The following is a 22,891-nucleotide window of genomic DNA, read 5'->3' as shown; positions in this document are numbered from 1 at the left end:
CAGGGGGCAAGTTTCAAAACAATATTAAAACCCACAGAAAGCTATTCTCCTCTTTATTAAACATCACACACCTAATACTGAGCAAGTCTGATTGACATCAGTTGTTTACACTGAAACATGCAGTGTCACTGTGGACTACTAAAGTATATATAAGTGTCAAATTAGCACACTTTAAAAATTAGGTATCTTGGCCCCCAACAACAGACTGGATGCTTGTGTTCATCTGGAAAGTAATTCCTTATGGTTTGAGACTGCCCTGCTTTGCCTTTAAAAAATATTCGAAGAGGCTTGAGAGATGGCTCAGTGGTTAAGAGCACTTGCTATTTTTGCAAATAATGAGAATTTGGTTCCCAGAACCCATCCTGGGCACATCATAACTGCCTGTAACTCCAGCTTCAAAGGACCTGATGCTCTCCTCTGGGTTCCATGGGCACCTGCACTCATGTACACACATATACACATATACACACATATACATACACACACACACACAAAACCACACATGCACATGTCGGGTGAACACACTGGCACGCGCATACACTTTAGAATAGCCAAACTTGATGGCTCACTCTTTCTGAACACTGGGGAGAGGCAGGTAGATCTCATGAGTTTCAGGGCAGCCTGGTCTACACAGCAAGTTCTAGGCTGGCCAGGGATGCATAGTAAGACCCTTTCTCAAAAACAAAACAAAACACATATTTGTGTGTGCACGTGGCACCTATGTGAGTATGCGTGCAGGCACAAGCATGCTCAGGTATATGTACTGAGATCAGAGGACCGCTTTAAGGACTTGGTTCTCCCCTTCCACCTTATTGAAGAAGCATCTCTCTTGTTCTTCCCACGAGTGTGCTGTGTACCCAGCAGCTCTCCTTTCTCTGTCTCCTCTCTTGCTGTAAGATCATTAGAATGAATCACAGATGTGTACCGCTTCATGGGTTCCTGGGACTGAAGTCAGGACATTCAGTCTATGTAGCTAGAGGCCTTACCTCAGCCTGCAGGTGCCTCTATATGACCTCACCTGCAGGATCTCACTCTCCTGCATTGAGACAGCGGAGCCGTAATGAGCTACAACAGCACGGTGCTGGCGTCACTGAAGGAACAGAGCTTGGCTCCGATCCCATCAATCTGTGGGAGCGTGCATAGCTTTTATTTCTGTTTCAGCTTTAAAACAATGAAACAGCACGAACTGCGGTGAGAAATATTTATGTTTGGTAAATGCAAATTTTAGTGCACGCATGAAATATTTTATTGAATTTGATTCTTTAAATGAAAATTTATTCTTCTATTAAAATTATTGTTAAGAATCACAAATCAAAGGAAGAGTGATTGTGACACTTTACTGCGGTATTAGTTCCTTACAGCGGCTGTATCAAATTATCCAAAGCTTGGCTGCTGAGATAATAAAATTTATTATCCTCTAGTTCTAAAGGCTAGGGTGTTTCATGGAGGGCTAGAAATGTAACCCCATGCTTGTGTGTGTGTGTGAGGTGAGAACCCCACTACTAAACCACTGCCTGGCCCCTCAGATGGAAGAAAAATCAAGTTTTGTCAACTCTGAGACTCGAGGGTGAATCCTAATCTCTGCCTGCCTTCCACGGCTCATGGTCGCATCCTGTGTGTCTACTACAGTCTCAGCTTTCAATGGCGTCAAGTCTGCTCTTAAGGTTCCACCTCTGTGCCCTTTTCCTAAGAGTCTACATGAGAACTTTCTGTGATCCTGGGTAACCTCCCATCGCCAAATCCTCAACTTGATCTTTTTTTTTTTAATTTAGTTTTAGTTGTGTACACTCATCCGTGAGTGCGGGTGCCAGAGGATTTTTAGAAGAGAGCGTTTGGTCCCCTAAAGCTAGAGTTACAGGCATTGCTGAGCTGCCCAATGTGAGTGTTACAAACCAAATTCAAGTCCTCTGCAAGAGCAGTATGCACTCTTAATTGCCCTAGACACAAAATTTTAGGGTTCTCTAGGAAGACTGTACCAACAGGCCACACAGAGGAATGTCTTGTTTCTACCTCGCTTATTATGGAAGGCTGTTGCTTTTTCCTTTACTTCCTTCCCACAGAGTCTCTCAGAACCCAGCGCTCACATGGCTGCCATTGACTCTCGGAATGGCTCAGTGAGGAAAGTTCAATGTGGTTCCTTGGATGGCTCATTCAGTGTTTAGCTGAGCTCCTTTCTAGCTACTGTGAAGTGTGTTGGGACAAAAGACTCTGTGGCATTTGAATGCGAGTCGCCCTCATTGGCTCAAATATTTGAATACTCAGTCCCCAGTTGGAACTGTCTGAGAAGGATCTGGGGCGTGGCCTTGTTGGAGGAGGTGTGTCATGGAGGTGGGCTTTGAGGTTTCCAAAGCCTCCTTCTGCTTATGGATCAAGATGTGAGCTCTCGGCCATTCCTGCCGCTGTGTCTTTGCTCCTCGACGACATGGACTGTAACCTCCTACAACTGTAAGCCCAACTTCTATCAGTTGTCTTGTTCAGGGCATTCACCACTGGAAATGTAATTAGTACATCCATGTTGGAGGTGCTCACCTGCAATTCACAGGAGCTAGAAGACTTCCATTTGTACTTCTTTCTAACAGTTTTCCTTTCTCTAAAGTGGGCATGTATCCCAGCATCCCAGGAGCCTCCCAGCTCTACCATCTGGAGCGAGGCCAAGGATCAGGGCAGGCAGCCGTTCATCTCTCACAGCAGCAAGGAGTGATGGGGTGTTAGTTCCATTTTCAGACAGATTCTTGTCTCCAGGCAGCTCCACCTGGGCCTGAGAATTATCTGAGGGTCACTCAGGTTATTTATTATTATTATTATTATTATTATTATTATTATTATTATTATTATTATTATTAATGCAGGGAGAAACTGGGCTTCTTACTGCAATCCAGATTTTTTGCAGTCTTCCCTATTCCAAGGGAAACAAAACAGATATGGTAGGAAGAGGAGGGAGAGCCTACAAGAGAAAACAAAGTAAGAGCACAGGCTTGACGTCCACAGGTGATGCGCACAACAGCAGTCTGGGCTTGGTAAAGTGCAAGCTGGAGACCTGAGTTGGAGCCCCAGCACCTGTGTAAAAAAGCCAGGCATGGTGGCACATGCTTGGAACCCCAGGACTGGGAAGGCTGAGATGACAGGTCCCTGACCAGCCAGCCCGGCCCATCTGATAAGTTCTGGTCCAGTAAGAGATCTTTTTTTAAAACACAAGGTAAACAGTGGCTAAAGAATGACACCTGAGGCTGTTCTCTGGCATCCACACGTTAGGGGTACACACATGCACATACACGTGCACACAGGCACGCACACACGTATTCTCTCTCTCTCTCTCTCTCTCTCTCTCTCACACACACACACACACACACACACACTTGCTCTGTGTCTACCCAGGGTTGAGGCAGGAAGGGAGTCTCAGAAAGACCACCTGAGTTACCCAAGGACAGGCCCGAGACACCCAGACCCAGACGGGAGGAAATGCCGGTAAATAAGATCCACCCCAAAATGGGCATAAATTACAGCTGAGATTCCATGCCAGTACCCTGATGACATGAACCAGGAGAACAAAGCGGAAGGAGACTTTTAAATGTCAGCGCTCGGCTTCTCTGTGGGGTTTACGACTTTGTTATTTATTCTACCCTGGCTGGGACACGTGGTTCCCTGCATTTGGCAGAGCTGTGGGCTTTCGGCCACTCTCCTGCTGGGCTCCACACAAAAATGTCTCCGTGGCCATTTGAGTGGTTTATCTCAGAGTTGTTAGAAGGAGGAAGAGAATCTGCTCTTTTTCATCCTCCTCTAAAAGGTCCACAATCACAACAGACCAGAAAGAAAGCGCCAAGAAGGTTGAAGTAGAGGGAATCACGATTGGGTGGGTTGGCCTCACCAGCTGAAAATCTCTGTGCATCCCTGTGGGGTTACTCTGTGCACCTCCACTCCCCAGGACACTCTGGCTTTGCTTTGTGTCCTGAGCTGCCAAGCATGGGCTCTGAGGAGACAGATCCAGACAGCTTGCCTTGCAAGCGCTGAGGACCTGAGTTAGGATGCCAGACCCCAGGTAAAAGGCCAGGGGTGGTGCTTTACACTTGTAACCCTGTGGAGGTCGAGACAGGAGGATCCCTGGAGCTTGCTGACTAGGAGGCCAATCTATGTGGTAGATTTCCAGGCTAGTGAGAGTCCCTGTCTCAAACAGAAAGTGGAAGGTGCCTGAGGAACAACACTGGAGGTGGTCTTGGTCCTCTGATCTCATCCTTGTGCATTTACACTTACATGCGTGTATGCACCTGCACCCACATGCACCCCTCACACACACATTTATTTGTACCTCCCCTCAGATGTTTGTGGCCAGTTGCTGGGTGTTGCAGGTGTCAGAAGCCACACACACACACACACACACACACACACACACACACACACACACACACCACCTCTGTATGAAGCCTTGGCCTGGCTTCCTGGAGACCCAGGTGCTTCTCTGCAGCCTTGGGGACAAGGCATGTGAGGCAAGTGCTGAGGTTGGATAGCCACAGCCTGGCCGTGTTTCACTTTTACACCCATCCAGCTTCCTTCTGCTTCGCGAATGGGAAAATCAGACAGTGCGCTGAGCTTTCTAACAAGCCTCAATTCCACGTCTTTAAAATCAAGACAAATGAGGCGTGCCTACAGGTTTTTGCCACAAAAGGATGTGCAGGGATCAGGCCAGGTGGCCAGTGCGTTACTCACAGCTCTCTAGTAGGCTATGCTGTGAACTGGTCCCCTCCTTTCCCCCAGCCAGTCTCTTCAGCTTCAAGTTCAGCTGGTTTCTATCACTGCCTGTGTGCTTTTCAGCTCGGCCTTGGCCCCACTTGTTATGAGACAGCTCTTGGAGGGAGCTGTGCTGTGCACGTTAATATATATATATATATATATATATATATATATATATATATATATATATATACACACACACACACATATATATATATATATATAATTTCTGCTTAATTGATTTTCTTAAAAAGTCTATTATGTTGCTGTGAGCCTATTGACCTACAGCCCACAGAGGTAATGAAGCAGCCTGGTGATCAATAAGGCCAAAGTGTGTCTGCTGGGCTCTTCCACAGGGGGTTGTGGAGGTGGGGGTGGGGGTAGAGCAGTTGGGGTGTGGCCAGCCTGATTCCCCAGCCGGCCTGTGGGCCAAGTGATGACAGAGATGTATTTGTCTGTATAAACATAACAGATGGAACCCTGGTGACTTCCTTACTCTGAAAGCGATGAGGAATAGCATCAGTCATAGCATCAGTCATAGGAACACAATTTGCCGGGTGGGGGTGGGGTTGGAGAGGGGAGTGAGAGAGAGAGACAGAGACAGAGACACACAGAGAGACAGAGACACCGAGACAGACAGACAGAGACAGAGAGACACAGAGAAAGAGGAAAGAGACAGACAGACAGACAGACAGAGACAGACAGACAGAGAGAGACAGAGAGACACAGAGACAGAGATTATTTTTTTTTTTTGGTTTTCCTTTTTTTTTTTTTTAGAAAACAAGCAAAAACACACAGGGCTTTATTTCCATTCTTGGGGCAGGGCTTGGCAGGGCAGTGAGACAGTGGGCTCCCACAGACAGGAGGAGGGCCTCCTCTCTACTTGCCCGCGATGAGTGGGTTCCGCAGCACCACGATCGGTCCTTGTTGACAGGCTTGGACTTCTTGCCCTTGCCGCTCTCGGGGACCTCGGTTCACATCTCCTTCACATTCTCCAGCACCATGTCGCAATGCCTGTCAAAGGGCTTCACCCGGCCCAGGAGCTTCTTGTTATTGCGACAGTTAATGAGCACTTGTGTGTTGTTCTTGACCGACTGTGTGAGCACCGACAGGGGACCTGTGTTGAATTCCTCCTCCTCCCACTTCTGCAGCTCCTCTGGGGTCATCTCGCTCTTGAGTTTGTTGAGGAGACTCATGGTGAAGATTTCACTTGCAGATCACTCCTGCTCCAGCGCGTTGCTTCGGATGTAGCTTTTTTTTTTTTTTTCCAAGACAGGGTCTCTCTGTGTAGCCTTGGCTGTTCTGGACTCGCTTTGTAGACCAGGCTGGCCTTGAACTCACAGCGATCCGCCTGCCTCTGCCTCCCGAGTGCTGGGATTAAAGGCGTGCGCCACCATGCCCGGCTCTCTTTTTTCTTTTCTTTTCTTTTCTTTTTTTTTTTTTTTTTTTTTTTTTTTTTTTTTTTTTTGAGACAGGGTTTCTCTGTGTAGCCCAGGTTGTCCTGGACTGAGTTTGTAGACCAGGCTGGCCTTGAACTCATAGAGATCCGCCTGCCTCTGCCTCCCGAGTGCTGGGATTAAAGGCGTGTGCCGCCACTGCCCGGCTCAGAGAGAGAGAGTGGTTTTGAACCTTAGTGCTTGTTCCCTCGTTAACCACACACTCAAGAACTGTTCCACTACTTAGCTCCTGTGCCTGCTCCTTTGTAGTTATACCTGCCTCCCCCCGCCCCCCCCCCCCGACCGCCCCTGCAGTTCTGGCTGCTTTCACAAGTCCTAGAAGGTTTTTCTGTCTTGCCCATGAATACAAAGTACAGGCACTGCAGCAGAGGGCTGGTAGCTCTGTTAGGCTCGCTTTGCTCTCTTACCCTCAAGAAGTAATAATGTTGAGCGAGATAAGACGCCTGCAATAACACTCTCCGCACAGTCACGGGTATACACCAACAGCCGCTGCTGTTGCCTGCGCTTGGGAAGTGATCTTGGGTGCTGGTAACTCCAGAATGTATCCTTTGCACTCTGCAGGCTACTGCTGGGCAAGAGGCAAGCTGGTCCTGACAGATTGGATGGATTTGGGGCCACGCGTGTTTTGTGTGTGAGGGGGGGAGTGGCTGTGCTGACCCTCTTCCCCTCTGATGGTGTTGGGGGAGTGGCTGGCTGGGTGGGAGTGGGGAGCGCAAACCTCCAGTCAGCGTAGTTTGAAAGACTTTGCTGAAGAACACTGTGAGCCCTCTGGAGGGGTCTCCATGAAGGGAAGTGACAAGCTGAGCAGCTGTCCTTGGCTACAGTGCAGAACTGTACCTCTTAGCAACTTTCTCATTTTTTTAAATACATGTGTGTGCACCAGTTTATGTGCGATGTACATATGCATGCATGCATGCATGCGGAGGCCAGAGGTCAGCATCAGGTGCCTTCCCCAGTTGATTTTCACCTTAGTGTTTGAGGCTGGGTCTCTCATTGGACCTAGAGCTTGCTGGGTTGTCTAGACCAGCTGGTCAGTGAGTTTGGGCATCCTCCTGTCTCCACCTCCCAGTGCTGAGGTTACAACACACACATCACATGCCATATCAGCTTTTACACGGGTGCCGGAGACCTGCATTCTACCCTCGTGCTTGGCGGGGCACCATGGTTAGTCTTGAATGTCAGCGTATCCGGGAGGAGAGAACCTCAGTCGAGGAACCGCCTAAAGTAGACTGGCCCGCGGGCATGTTTGTAAGGGCATTTTCTTGATTGTTGTCTGATGTGAGGGGGCCCCAGCCCATTGTGGGCGGTGCCACTCCTAGGCAGGTGGTCGTTGCTGACAAAAGGTAACTGTGCCAGGCAGAAGGGGCAAGGCTCACGCTCTCCTAGGCCCCTCCCAAAACTCCTGGGCCATGCCCAGAAGTCCGGAGCCCCGCCCATGCACATGCAGGCCACGCCCACTCTCTCCAGGACTCGGCCCACTCTCCCATGGTCTGTGCCTCACTTTCTGCTCTAGGTTCTTCCTTCCTTGGCTGTTTCTCTGAGGGGATGCAATATGAAATCAACCTTCTCTACTCCGGGTTGCATTTTGGCCATGGTGCGTGTTACGTCACCAGAAGGTAGTCTAGGACAGATGGCAAGCAATTTACTGACTGCGCCGCCTCCTCCCTCATCTCTGGCTTTGTTTTGGGTCTCACTGTGTAGCAGGAGCAGCCCTAGGATGTACTATGTAACCCAAGCTGGACTCGAACTCACACATGTCCAACTCTTAGCACCTCTGTCCCTGCACACAGAAAATAACGACGATGACGACGATGACAAGACTGACACAATGGACAAGCTTTGCTCCAGGTCTTGCAGAACACAGGCTGTCGAAGCCTCACAAGGAACAACCTGCCAGGAGTTGCTATTCTCTCATTTCACAGATGAAACTGAGGTGGGCTCTGGACAGTCCCCAAGGTGGGTGACCATCACATAAACTGCACAACCTGAGGCGGGTGTGGGATTTAACCCTCCTTCCTTGGCTCCCCAGGAACCTTGAAGGAGACTGCCTGATTGGTAGCACCCAGTGACTCTCTGAGAGAGAGAAGGAAAGATTTTAGTATGTTTTTTTTTTTTTTTTAAGCCCATCTCCTTAGAAGCATTTGAATCGATATTAAAAGTCCCATGTGTATGCCTGCCAGCAGGTCAAACGGATCCACTGCGGAGGGTGGTGTGGGGACTGGGCAGCTGCTGAGCAACTGAGCACGGGCGGGCAGTTATCCTTTTATCAATGCCGAGCCTCTATCTTGGATCAGCACTCCTGCCCTGGCCCCATCAGGGTGCTCCAAACCTTCTCTGGCCTGGATCTCTCCAGGCCACAACCTCAGGAATAGGACTAGGTGTAGAAGATGCCTGGGGGAGCCCCATGGTGGCAAGTGGGGGAGGTACAGCACAAGAAGGAGGTGAGGGAAAGTTAGTGGGGGGACTCTGACGAGCAGAGGCTTCTGGGTCTCAGCCCTGTTCCTGACAGGGAAGGAGGACAGCACCCTCCTCTGCCCCATGGGGAGCTGACCCCCACAGTGTGTATTTACACTCTAGGGTGATGTCTGGGGAGAGGTAATGGGTGAGCCAATCTCTGTCTTCCCATGGTGCTGGTCAGCAGGACCCAGCTTTGTGTGTTGGTGGAGCCTGCTGGCTCTGAGAGGTCCCTGCCTTAGGGCTGGGTGCTCAGCCGCCTACAGCCGTCCACGCTTGGGGCTGAGCCCCTGTGAGAGGCCAGTGGTCGGGTCAGAGTTACTGCTTCCCACATCAGATCTCGCCCATCTTCCTGTCTCAGTAGGATGGACGTTACCACCCTTTAAAAGTTTTTTTTTTTTTTTTAATTCTTGTTTGTATGTAATGTGAGTGTATAGCGTGTGTCCAGGTGCCCATGGAGGGCACAAGAGTCAGATCCCTTGGAGCTGGGTAACAGGGGGTTGTGAGCAGCTTTATATGGGGGATCAGAACCCAACTTGGGTCCTCTGTTAGAGCAGAGAGTATTTGTAACTGCTGAGCCATCTCTCCAGCTCCTTAATTTGGTGCTTGTCAAGTATTTGGTCACAACAATGAGAAAAGTAACTAACACAGCATGTGCATGTATATTCCTATCTATATACGTGTATTTATGCTCATACATATCTACGTTCATAGCTATGCAACAGATAGCTATAGTATTTATATATATATATATGCACGTATATTTATATCTACCTAAATACATAGTCATATATATGCAAATGTATTTTTATCTACCTACACACATATGTACAGTTATCATATATGCCCATATTTTTATATCTGTCTAAACACACACATACACATATGTGCACATATGTTTATATCTGTACACAATCATGCACGCATGCACACATGAGCTTATTTTGGTACTCTCTCCTTGGCTAGGGTATTGGAGGGATTTTTTTTTCTCCATAGGACAATATCACAGTAACTTTTAAAGCTGTGCTTTTTTCCCCTCTAAATTCTTTCCTTCTACCACAGGACCCTTAGCTTGGAGACAAGTGTCTTTGCCTACTGAGCCTTCTTTCCGCCCGAGGCTGGCTCTGTAGCCACACTCCCTCGGAGAAGTAAGAATGACCTGGTCCCGGCCTGCCTCCCTGGTGGTGGCCAGCAGGTCCCTGAGAGGCTCACGTCAGTCATCTGGCCATCCCTCGGTCCGAAGCAAACTGCACCAGGAGTCTCTGAGGTGCCCAACTGGCAAATGGATGGGAGCATTTGGAAGATGTCAGACCTGACCCGCACCTATGAGGCTTAAAAATATGGTAATGCAATTAGCAACCTCGGCAGCCTAATGAAGCTGCTCTAAAACGCTGATAATAAAATACCACCGGAGGAAATGCTCAAGGGCCTCTTCAAACTCCCCCAAAATATGAAGTGTGTCCTTACAGAGAAAGAGGCAATCTAGCCTTCTTTCTTCAAGCTTCAAGATTAATTAGGGCTTATTTAGTGCACGAATGAGGGAACAAATGAACTCTTGGATTGAAAGCACTGAGACCGATTTAAATTTTTTTTTTTTTTTACAATTACATTTCTATCATAAAAGTCTTCATTAGCTATCAGCACCAGCGGGCTTCCTATTGGGGAGGGAGACTGCCCTCCCCTCCCGCCACAGAGGCTCTCTTAACAAAAGGCCCCTCATCCTAAGTCCCAGCTGGGTGTCAACGCCACATCCGGACACCTCAGTGACATCAATGGCATTGAGAACATTTTCAGACTAGACTGAGCCTGGGTGGGTCCTTCACCTGTTCTTGACATTCTCCCTGCATCTGGAAATTAGAGTCATGCTTGCGTGACTACCATGTCACACAGTGGCCACCGGATTGTTCTCCATCACGCCTGCCACCTTTGTATCTCCATGTGGACTTTCCCTGGCGTCAAGATGGGACTGTGCCTGATCAAATGGGCATGGTTCCTCTTAAGATTGTCATACTGAAGCCGGGCATAGTGGCGCACGCCTTTAATCCCAGCATTCGGGAGGCAGAGGCAGGCAGATCGCTGTGAGTTTGAGGCCAGCTTGATCTACCAAGTTAGTCCAGGACAGTCAAAGCTACACAGAGAGACCCTGTCTCAAAAAACACAAACAAAAACAACAAACAAACAAAAAATGGTCATACTGTCTGGCAGGATAACCCTCCCCCAACTGTGCCTGCTTTGACGAAGATGTTGGATAACCTTTGAGATGCTGATGGAGAGGGCTATTTAGCCAGAAGTAGAGGTAGCTTCCAAGTGATAGCCCACAAAGAAAGAGGCCCAACAGCCCACCTACTGCCCAGCTGGGCAGCCTGTAAAGAACTGATTGACATTAACTGGGTGAGTCGGAGGCAAATCTTCCTGTCAGATGATAGGCAGTCCAGACTTTGATGGCAGTTTCATGAGACTCCAGACTGGAGGACCTGGTCCAGTGCCTGGACCCCTGGACCCTATTTTTTTTTTTAAAACTCTATTGTCCTAGGGTCACTTATTACAAAGTACCTGGGAGCTTGTTAGCCCTCACCGGAGCTGTTGGTGTCAAGACAGCAGCCACCCTGGTGAACTCTCCCGGTGCTGAAGAGCAAGGCTGACACCAGCAAACAGTGTCTGACATGTGAGATCTGAGCAGGGCACCTGGATGCGGCTCCAGCCCCATCACATCTTTGCTGGGTGATGATGGATAAACGGCCTAACTATGACTAAAGCAAGCACCTCACTAAACGCTCCCCCTGTGGTTCCGGACAGATTGCAGCTTTTAGGACAGCTCGTAAGGTGTCGTCTGCACAGTGCAGCTGTAAGGCACTGTTTTCTGTGTTTTGTGGATGGGTAAATGGAAGCCCAGAGATAGTAAGAGGAAGTACAAGTCACGTGGCCAGCAAGGAGGCCAGTTGGATTAACCTCCACATCCTTACCTCTAATAGGCATGTGGCCTGTGGGGCAGAGTTGTTTATCAGGTCTGCAATGTTTCTGCAGCATGTAGCGTGGGCAGGATTTCCAGGAGATCCCCTGGTGGGGCATCCATGTCCTCTGTTAACTTCTTTGACTCGTGTAGCTCAGAACTAAGTGTGTTTTTTTCCCTTGTATTAATTTTCCTGTCGCTGATAAAATACCCCAACAAACAGAGCCTAAGGAAGGAAAGGCTTTTTTGACCCACAGTTCAAGGATCCAGCCCACCATGATGGGGAGGGCAGGGCATCAGGAGTGTGAGGCGGCTAGTCACATTGCACTCTCAGGCAGGAAACAGACAGAGACATTGGATTCTTCATTTTCATTCAGCCCAGGACCCCAGCCCTGAGAGTGTCTGGCAGCTGACTGACAAGTCTGTCAACTTTATTTTAACTGTCACATACTTGTTCCCTCTCCCATCATGGGCCACAGGCATGCGTCTTGGGCTGTGCACCCAGAGGGCTGGCCTGGCAGCTGTGGCCCAGGTGAACTCAGTGGCGCCAGGGGTAAGCTGTGGGCAGGAGGGTGGCAGGAAATGTGTGCTGGAGTTGACGTTTGGGTCCTCACTTGTCCTGCGGTCTTGTGCCGTCTGGACTCTAGTTGGTATGATCTTTTCAGGAGTCTATTTGTGGCTAGTGGTCATCTCATTTTCGCGTCTGTGTTAATTAGTTCTGAAAGCACATAAGGTGTAGGTCTTAATCTGCCTGGTTGCCATTATTACCCACCACAGGCGAGGGGCTGAAACCACAGATACTGTGTGGAGGGAGGAGGCACTGTCTGTTGTCTCCTCTTAACAGGCTGCTAGCTCCAGTCTGAGGGCCAGTATTAGCTAACTTTTCCTGTAGAGCTTACAAAGCAGCAAGGATTTATTCCAGTGCCTAGTTTGAGAGTCGGGTCTGGGCGAGGCAGCAAGTGTGAGGCAACTGGTCATACAGCATTGGAGGGCAAGAGACAGAGAGAGACACATCTGGGTGCCCAGCTCACTTTCTCCATGTAATTCAGTACAGGTCCCATCCCTACCCCTCTTCCTGCCCCCACCCATGAAATGGTGCCACCCACGTTTAGGGTAGGCCTTTGGCTTTCCTGCATCGACTAACCCAATTTAGAAAGTCCCTCATAGACATGCACAGAGGCTGGTATCCTAGGTGACTCTAAATGCGGTCAAGTTGAGCCCCACCCCCAAGACTTCCTGTACCGGCTTTAATTATCTCCTAAAGCATTTGCCTCACCATGGGCTAAGGCTCAGACTTACAGGTTTGGGGAAGACACAGTTCTGTCCATAACCTTTTCTTAGTGCCTGCTTTGTTCAGAGGGGCTGGGCGGTGATCAGTAGCATTGGGGATCATTGCTGGTGTGGAGTTTTCAGTTGCAAGCTGTCAGCTTCCCTTGTAACCGGGGGCTTTGCCGAAGGACACCTCCACTTTGGAGGGTGATTCCCACGATGGAGAAATGGGGGGGGGTTGCTTTAGAAATTAGTGGCAGCAAGCTCTGATCTGGTGTGGGCGTTCGGGGAAGGGAGAGGAGATATATGCCAGAGTCCCCACTGTGGGCTGCCCCTGGCCCTGGCTGCCACATTGGGGAACCCTGTGTAATCCTAGCGAGTGCGTCTGTCTTTGGTGGGTCTGTAGCTACTAAGCAGGGCTTATTTCTGAGCCGCCTTCCTATTCTTCTGGAGAGTCTGGGAGAGGAGGAAAGACCAGCCGTGCAGGATGTAAGAAACATGATGGCAGCCGGGAGGTGGTGGCGCACGCCTTTAATCCCAGCATTTGGGAGGCAGAGGCAGGTGGATCTCCATGAGTTCAAGGCCAGTCTGGGCTACAGAGCGAGTTCCAGGACAGCCAGAGCTGCTACACAGAGAAACCTTGTCTTGAAAAACCAAAAGAAAAGGGGGGGGGGGGGGGGGGAGAAGAAAGAAAAAAAGAAAAGAAAAGAAAAAAAGAAACATGATGGCACACGCCTTTAATGCCAGCACTCGGGAGGCAGAAGCAGACGGATCTCCATGAGTTCGAGGCCAGCCTGGGCTACAAATAGAGTTCCAGGACAGCCAGGGCTTGTTACATAGAGAAACCCTGTCTCGAACCTCCCCCGAAAAAATATCGCAAGAAACGTGATGACACTAGCATGGGGTAGGTGGTGTCTGTGGCAGTGTCACTCACTCCCAGGTTTCTGATGTCCCACTGGGCCTAGGCACTGAGATACGAGGAGGGGTCACCTGACCTGACTGTTTTATTCAGTGCCCTCCTCTCTAGTAAAATCCTTGACCAATTTTAAGGACCTGAATAGAACTAGGGCCACCTAAGGCCATGGCCTCTTTGAGAAGCCTAAGCCTTGGTTGGGCCAGTGGCCAGGACAGCTGGCTCAGCCATGCAGTGGGGGTGGGGCAGGGGAATGGGCCCCCAAGGCCTTTTCTGGATTTTCTCACCTTCCGCATTCCTTCCTTTATTTTTTTTAATATTTGTTTTGTTTTGTTTTGTTTTTCGAGACAGGGTTTCTGTGTAGCCTTGGCTGTCCTGGACTCACTTTGTAAACCAGGCTGGCCTCGAACTCACAGTGATCCGCCTGCCTCTGCCTCTCAAGCGCTGGCATTGAAGGTGTGTGCCACCACGCCCAGCCTGCATCCCTTCCTTTAAAGGCCAACCTTCTAGTCCTGGGGATGGGCTGCAGGAGGAGGTCCCTCTTGTTATAATTTTGTCTCCTTCCTGCTCCTGAACATGGCCTTGAGTCCTGTTCCTTCCTTCCCTGTGGCTCCCTACCCGACTCTCTCTCTCTCTCTCTCTCTCTCTCTCCCTCTCTCTCTCCCTGATGAAAACTGCCCTATACTGTTCCTTGGATGCCTTGGGGGAGAACGCCACATATATCACAGCATCTGTTTCAGCAGACCATCCTGACACTGCAAAGATGCTCGGGGACATGCGTGTGCCCACCCTCCCTGTTCTCAGGGACATGCGTGTGCCCTCCTTGCTCTCAAGGTACCCCTGGGCTTTTCGTGAACACCACTGGCGCTTTCCTGGACTGAAAAAAAATGCAGTGGTGACAAGGTGAGGCTGCAGGCTGCAGAGGCGGCAGCAGTGTTGTTATGGGATCTCCATCAGCAGGCTTTGTACCTGCCAGGCTGTGGAAGGTCGGAAGTGGGCCTGCCCCACCCCTGCCCTCTGTGAAGCCCCACTCACCTGCCTTGTTGCCCTTGTAGTTCTTCTGTCTTCGGTGTAAAGAGCTAGAAGGAGAAGGTGGGCCTTAGAAATCAGAGGACTGCAGAGGCTCAGGCCAGGAAAGAAGAGAGGTTCAGACACACAAGGTGTGATTTGCATACACTTTGCATCTCATTTGCATACCACTTTGCATCTCATTTGCATGGGCATCCAGCCTATTAAAGCAGCCTCTCTCCTTCCTTCTCTTCCATTGGCTGGGGCTCCCTTGGTCCTCTCTATAGAACCGGGTTCTGAGCTTAGTTAGGAGGGCAGGACCTCTGCTGGCTGATGTAGGTCTAGCTCAGGGCAACATCTGATCTCCCCCCCCCCCCCCCCCCCCCCCCCCCCCCCCCCCCCTCCCCAAGACATGCTGGCAGTCAGGGAAGTTTTTCTTGCTTCACCTGGGGGCCATTTTTTCATTAAAGCCAAGAGCTCACCATGCTTACCAAAGTAGCATGTGGCTTTGTCTCTTGTTCAGGCCACTTGATCTGGGGGCTCTGGAAAGGGCAAACCCACCTTCCTGAGTTTGAAGGGTCCATAAACATTCTTTTTTGGGATTGGGAATATAACCAGTTGGTATAGTGTCTGCCTATCATGCCCAGGCTTCCATTCCCAGCTCCATAGAAACTGGGCGGGATGATTTGCCGATAATGGCGGCACTAAGGAGGTAGAGACCAGAGAGGCAGAGCATAACGTCATCAGCAGCTACATAGTAAGTCTGAGGCTAAAGCCTGGGCTACAGGAGACGCTGTTTCAAAAACAAATCTTTTTTTTCCCCACTGAGATTACTTAAAGTGGGTATAGACTCTGCTGGCCCCTTCTGGTCCCCAGAAGTCTGAGCTGTGACAACTCCCTTTCTAAACTTAAGGTCTGAGACATTCAGTGACATATCCTAGGCCTTCCAATGAAGGTAATTCACCCCCCCCTCCTTATTTTAAGACAGGATCTTATCCTGTAATTCAAGCTAACCTCATATTTAGAGTAATTCCCCTGCCTCAGCCTCCCAAGTGCTGGAATTGCAGTCATGAGCTACCATGTCTAGCTCATTGATTTGATGTAGAGAGAATTTCTTGTGTATTGTATGGATACATTGCCAGTTGATTTTAAAAAAAAAACAAAACCTACTGCCTATAGGAAAGAATAAAATAGATAATGGGATATCTGGCAGGCAGAAAGGATTCTGGAAAAGAGCCAGGACTGGGAGATTCTCCCAGGAGGATGTGTCGAGGACAGATGCATGGTACCTGAGACAAGGTAACCGGTCATGTGAAAGAATATAGATTAGTATAAATGAGTTATTTTAAGTTATGAGCTAGTCAGAGAAGAGCCTAGTAGAAGTAACATTGGAACAACAAGCCAGGTGTGGTTGGCACACACCTTTAATTCCAGCACTTGGGAGGCAGAGGCAGGTGGACCGCTGTGAGTTCGAGGCCAGCCTGGTCTACAATACACAGAGAAACCCTGTCTCGGAAAAACAAAAGGGGGGAAAACTAGAGCAAAAGCTGCTTGTTGACTCTCTATTCTTTTTTTTTTTTTTTTCTTCTTTTTGTTTTGTTTTTTTTTCGAGGCAGGGTTTCTCTATGTTATCTTCTGCCTCCTGAGTGCTGGGATTAAAGGCGTGTACCACCACTCGTGGCTTTTTCTTTTTCTTTTTTTCTTTTTTGTTTTTTGAGCCAGGGTTTCTCTATATTATCTTGGCTGTCCTGGACTTGCTTTATAGCCCAGGCTGGCCTCGAACTCACAGTGATCCACCTGCTCCTGCCTCCCGAGCTGGGATTAAAGGCATGTGCCACCATGCCCGGCTTCCCCTCTGTTCTTTTCATCCTTTGACCCTTAGCAGCAACTGACCTGGCCCATGGTTTTGGCCTCCAGCAGAGCAACACCCTAGATGGACACTTCCTGGACTCAGTTACTCAGACGTCAAGAGCTTGAGAGCAGATCCCAATCCTGTGACTTTTTTTTTTTTTTGCCATGAGATTCTGTGTAAGCTCCAAACTTCCTGCAGCTATTGCTCTGTGTGCACCGAAATGGAAGAGTTTTGACAGATCTTAGGCCCGAAAGTCAACGACTTCTGTCTGCCTATGCAAAGGATATTCCTTTCTTGTGTATGTGTGTGTGTGTGGTGTTGTGTGTACATGTTTGTGCAGGTGTGCGCATGTGTGACCACCCATGGAGACCAGAGATCAATATTGGGCATCTTCCTCAGTCATGTTTCACATCATTTGTTGAGACAGGATCTCTCACGGAACCTGCAGCTCACTGAATTTGGCTAGACTATCTGGCTAGGCAGCTGCAGGGACCCATCCCAGCACCGGGAGGAGAGGCCTGTACTGCCCGCCACACCCAGCTCCTTATGTGAAAGCTGAGGGTCCCCTACTCAGGTCCTCAGGCTTGCGCGACAATTCTAAGCCATCTCCCTAGCCCACACCCTGCTCTCATCAGCCCCTAGCTCCCAAGGTTCCAGAAATGATGGCCCTGGGTGCCTGCGAATGGCAGATCTCAGCTCATGCTGCCACTGAGCAGCACTGACCTTAGGGGGTACCAGCTACATCTGGTGCATCTGAGAGAAGCAATGTGAGAGCAGGGTTTGCAGCTGAGGCGTGAAGCGCCATAGGCGTCCATCACTCCCATCCCCCACTTACTGAGCAGAGAAAGGGGAGGAGGGTTAGAGTGGGGAGTGGAGATGAAAGAGCGTGAGAGCTGAGAATTATCAAGCAATAAAGGACTTTAAAATAGATTTACTTTAATTATATACTTTGGTAATTTGCTGTAGTTTCCCATCCCATTATTAAATTACAACAGTAACTCATCTACTGGTCTTTTTTTTTTTTTTTTTTCCCTGAGAAAACAGTCATTGTATTTTATTGTGTTTTTGTGCTATAGTCTATGACGGCAAGCCTGTGTGCCCTTGTACCTGGAACAGGCTGGTGTGTGGACAGTGACTGGGGATCAGGGTGAGACTCATGCCTGCTTCTAACTTTTGGTCATTAGGGGCTAATTCTGGGGAGGGACAAGCATTGGGTAACAGAGGGAGGCTGGGTCAGTCCTGGAAGTGAGCATGTAGCTGCTAAGGCAACGAGTCACAGATGGGCAGGATGGACCAATTGGGCTGTGATTTTCCAGAGTTTGAGCAGGCCTACGGGGCAGTTTCTCTACCCATGCCTGGCCAGCTGCCTTTCCAGATGAGACAAAGGCCCAAGGAAGGCACACCAGGCATCCAGGGATGGCCCCAGGCAGTTCATTTTCTCCAGGAAGGATTATTGGCAATGAATTTGAGTGTTGGCGGCCTTGCTCCACCAGCTCTAGGGTCAGGCCTGCCAGAGCTTGGCATGGCAGAAGGGTGCCCTGCGGTATTGCCACTTCCAGGGGGAAGGAAGGCAGAAGTTGCCGGGCTTGGTGACGTCATTGTAGAACTCCCACATCCTCTTCCTCAGCTTCTTTGAGCTGGAGCCACTGGCCACCCTGAACCTCAAATGTGGCTCGTGTGTTTCCCACACTCATGTGTCGCAGGGTCCAAAGTTGTCCCTGGTAATAAAAAGAACAAGTGTCACCAGGCATGGTGGCACACTCCTTTAATCCCAGCACTGGGGAGGCAGAGGCAGGTGGATCACTTTGAGTTTGAGGCCAGCCTGGTCTACAAAGTGAGCCCAGGACAGCCAGGACTACACAGAGAAACCCTGTCTCAAAAAAACCAAAACCAAAACAAATAAAAACAATAGGTGTCGTGGGCTGCTGACTCCTGGATGTGACATGGCTGTTGGACTCTTAAATGCTTAGCAGCTGTGACTTCCTGCACAACATCTGCACAAGACCAGGCCAGCCACCCTATTGTGGAAAGAGTGGGTGCTCATGAGGCCCCCACCAAGGATTTACACACAGTTAATAGTTGCTGGGGAAGGGAGAGATTAAAACATTCTCCCTTTCAGCCGGGGCTTGGTGGCACACGCCTTTAGTCCCAGCACTCGAGAGGCAGAGGCAGGTGGATCGCTGTGAGTTCAAGGCCAGCCTGTTCTACAAAGCAAGTACAGGACAGCTGGGGCTACACAGAAACCCTGTCTCGAAAAACCAAAACCCAAAAACAAAAACAGAAACAAAACCCCAAAAACAAAACAAAACAACAACAAAAAAAATCTCTCTTCTCCCTCTCTCGCCCTTCCTCCCTCCTTTTCCCCCCCTCCCTCCTCCCTCCCCCTGTGGTGTATGTGTGTGGCATATGCATGCAAACATGTGTGTAGTTGTGCATGGTGCACACAGAAGCCAGAGAGGAAGCTGTTGCTTAGCCTGTTCTATCCATCTCGTTCCCTTGAGACAGGGTGTCTCACTGAACCTGGAACTTGGCTGACGACCAGCAAGCCTGTCTCTGCTCCCCACAATACTGGGGTTTCAAGTGCCTGGCTTTTCATGTAGGTCCTAGGGACTTGAACTTGGGTCCTTATGCTAACCCAGCTAGTGCTCTCGCCTCTGAGTTACCTTCCCAGCTCCAGGAGCGACATTAGTAAAATAGCCATCATTAATTACTATTTTTCATCATCACATATAAGGAAATCAAGTGAGTGAGTCGTATAAGGATGGAGAACTTGACCCCAGCGGTGATTCCCAAGCCAAAGGTCAGTGAGCCAAGGAGTTATTCACAGCTACAGACTAGGAGGGCTGCGGTGGGTGGAGCTATGAAGGAACCTCTAGAAAGGATCTCATGTGACCTGCCATCTAAGCTGCTCGCAAGATGATGTTTCAGCAGCGATTGCTGTGCCCTGAGTGGCTCCTGTGGACCCATGTCTTCCTTGCTTCTCCTGACTGGTCCTTTTGTGTGGGAACCTGGTTTGGTGCGGAGCCTGGAGCTCAGAGGTGAAAGCTCCGCACTGGGTGGGGGTCCTGCTGGGGTTGCCCAGGCCGATGATGGTTGTCTTCCACAGCAGTCACAGAGGTGATACACCTACACCTGCCTTGTAGCCTAATTGCCACAGAGGAGGTTTCCCTCTTCAATCCAACCCTAGGCTTTCCTTGGTATGGTACCCCATCTCTCTGCCTGTCACCATGATTTTGCAGGCTTCCCCATGACCTTTCTTTCAGGGGTCAGAGTGACCACGTGAGGTAAGATGCTGCAGGTTCTTCAGGATCAAAGAACCCTGGATCCTGCTTTCTCTGAGGGTTCTGCCTGTCTCACCATCCAGAAGGACAGCAACCTCCCCTAAGCTGCTTGGGGCGCTAGGTTCACCTGGGTTCACCTGAGGGGCGGGTTCCTGCAGGTGTCACCTCATCCTTAGACTCTTTAGGTCCCCCCCCCCTTCCTCCTTCAGTCCCCTAAAGTCCCCTGAGGTGAAGGGTGAGGAAAAATACATGCTCACCTGGCCATTGTCACAGGAGCCAGCCATCCCTGCAGGAACTGGAATCTGTAAGCGGCTGTCACTTTGCCAGGCACATTGGAAGGACAGAGGACAGAAAGCCCCTCTCTTCAAGCGGCAAATGATGACGCCAGGCAGGTCAGAACTAGTGAACAAAACACCAGGGTGTTTTATTCAACAAATCCCTAGCAACTGAGTTTCCTAGCAATAAACAAACAGACAGGCACACTCCTCCAGCCACTTTGAGCTGGCATCAGGTGAGTGTTCCACCTGGACAGTGGAGGCTTCTAGAAGGGAAGTAGGTGGAAATGGGCCTGGGAGAGGAGGTGTGATCAACAGACACTGGCAGCACCACCATAAAGCAAACTGATTGTCTCGGACCTAGTGTTTCTCAGCCATGGCCCCAGGAGGAGGGGAGGGGCCCCAGGAGGAGGGGAGGGGCTTCACTCTGCATGTGACTCACTTGGTCTCTACCTGTGAACTTTGAAATGTTATTTTCCAGTTTTTGTTTGTTTGTCTGTTTAGGGTTTTGAGACAGAGTTTCTCTGTGTAGCTCTGGCTGTCCTGGAAATCGCTCTGTAGACCAGGCTAGCCTTGAACTCAGAAATCTGCCCGCCTCTGCATCCTGAGTGATGGGATTAAAGGCCTGCTCTGCCACCACCTGCTTTATTTTCACACTTTAAATGTGGGTCTGTGCACATGTGAGTGTAGTGCCCACGGAGGTGTCGGACAGATCTCCCTGGAGCTGACCTTACAGGTGCTTGGGAGAAACGGAAGTTGGCATCTGCAGAGTGGTGCAAACTCTTAGCCTCTTGTCCGCCCCTCCAGTCTTCCCCCACCCCACCCCTTGTGGCACTTGTTCTCCATAGCTCTGTCTCAGAGGAGATTTGGAGATATTCTGAGTTCTATTCTGTGCCCTCACTCCTGCCGCAGTACAGACCTTGTGAATCACTATGGCCATAACAGCTATTTTCACCTCTTATGCACAGCCTTTCGTTAGAGCACTCGCTCTCTGCCTGATGGCATTGCCCTAAATGTGCTGTGCCCTAGTTTAGGAACTGTGAGCTGAGGGGAACTCGGGGTAGAGCACAGCTCCCTAGGAAGTCTCAGAGCCCTGCTGATCTCTGTGGGGGCTCCGGTTAGAAGCAGAGCTGAGTCTTTATAGTGAAATTAGAACCGCTTTGTGTTTCAGGGCAGCGGAGAGTTGGTTTCTCCTCTGTGGTGCTGACTAATCATTTCTGAATCGGGGTCTTCCCTTCCCGTTTCCAGAGGGTTACAGGTTTGGTTTCTGGGAGGCAGGTGGAACCTGGAGGTGGGGTGGGGAGTGGGGAGGGTGGACAGCAAAGAACAGCAGGAGGGAAGGAAGTGGGAGAGCTTCATGGGCAGCCACCTGTGCTGTCCTGGGTGGGCCCAGGAGGCCAGTTCTGACCCACCTCCCACCTAGTCCTTAGCTGTGGCCACTCAGGGGAGGGGCTGGTCGTGGGCAGAGCACCTCTAGGCATCCAAGCCTGACACGAGGAAGAAGTGGCACACCTACCACTGAAACTCTGTGTCCTTGGAGCTGGTCTCAGGGAGACCAGGAGTCCAGCCATGGCCATCTCCTTGCTAGCCCATCCAGGTTGCCTTTGAGCTGATAGCCCCTACTCTAATGAAGGAGTCCCCTTGGCTTCTCCAGCCACTGGGACTTTGTAACCATCTTGACAGGAGAGAGACTATTTTAAAGAGAGCTGCACCTGCTACCTGACTATAGAGACAAAGGACCTTAAAGAGTTAGCATTCCCTAGGAATCCCATGCTACCGGGAGGACGGGACAGGAGCCCTGGTGCCACCCAGAGGAGGGACCTGGTTCCCAGGAAGGGAGTCCCAATGATTTGTCAGATCACTTTACCAGGTGTTGGACGGATCCCGGAGCTTGTGAGGAACAGCAGTTGGCCCCTGCAGAGTGGTGCAAACTCAGCCTCTCACCCATCTCTCCCTGAATTAAAGCCACAACAACAGTGTGTCAGGCCTGGGGGAGGCCACGGTTTTTTTTTTTTTTTTCATCTGTCCCTTTTCTATATGATTCTATTTCTAGATTGCACTTATTTATTTATGGGCGGGATGGGGAGGGCATGTGAGGAGGAGGTCAGATGACAAGTTGTGTCCTTTACCATGTGGGTCCTGGGGCTCTAACTCAGGTTACCAAGCTTGACGGCCAGCACGTTCACCCACTGAGCCATGTCGCTGCACTCAGCTGTCCTCACATGGTCACGCTGACCAAAAAAAAATCTCTTCTCTGTTCTTCTCTGGCATCTGTCTTTTTAATTAGTGCCGAGGGACAGGTAGCGGAGGCTCAGCTGTTAGCATTTGCTCCTAAGACCTCAGATACCAGCTCTCCCCTTTGCCTTGGGGGCTCCATGGTGCCTCCTTCCTGCCCATCTTGTGGTTTATGTCAACCCACCTGGATGATTCCTTAGGGCCGCTCCCTCTTCCCATCACGTTCTCCTGGGGTCTGTGCAGCCCTGGCTGTCCTGGACTCACTTTGTAGACCAGGCTAGCCTTGAACTCACAGTGATCCGCCTGCCTCTGCCTCCTGAGCGCTGGGATTAAAGGCCTGTGCCACCACGGCCTGACTAGTCTTTTTTGTTTGTTTGTTTTTTGAGACAGGGTCTCTCTGTGTAGCCTTGGCTGTCCTAGACTCAATTTGTAGACCAGGCTGGCCTCGAATTTACAGCGATCCAAAGGCGTG

At 50.1% G+C, this 22,891-nt stretch overlaps 1 long non-coding RNA gene and 1 pseudogene across 1 annotated transcript; both read right to left on the bottom strand.

The window, feature by feature from the left end:
- LOC127200828 (small nuclear ribonucleoprotein Sm D2-like) overlaps window positions 1-5,935 on the bottom strand; it is a 35,210-nt pseudogene extending 29,275 nt beyond the window's left edge.
- A 6,146-nt stretch (window positions 5,936-12,081) lies between these two features.
- Window positions 12,082-20,311, bottom strand: LOC127199901 (uncharacterized). The gene is made up of 3 exons (XR_007832018.1): window positions 20,167-20,311; window positions 14,804-14,847; window positions 12,082-12,304 (listed from the first exon to the last, which is right to left on the bottom strand). It is a non-coding gene; the product is annotated as an uncharacterized LOC127199901 (long non-coding RNA).
- Window positions 20,312-22,891: the final 2,580 nt, after the last annotated feature.

This window comes from Acomys russatus, chromosome 16 (assembly GCF_903995435.1).
Source record: "Acomys russatus chromosome 16, mAcoRus1.1, whole genome shotgun sequence".
Lineage (NCBI taxonomy): Eukaryota > Metazoa > Chordata > Mammalia > Rodentia > Muridae > Acomys > Acomys russatus.
This window is presented reverse-complemented; position numbering and strand designations above follow the sequence as displayed.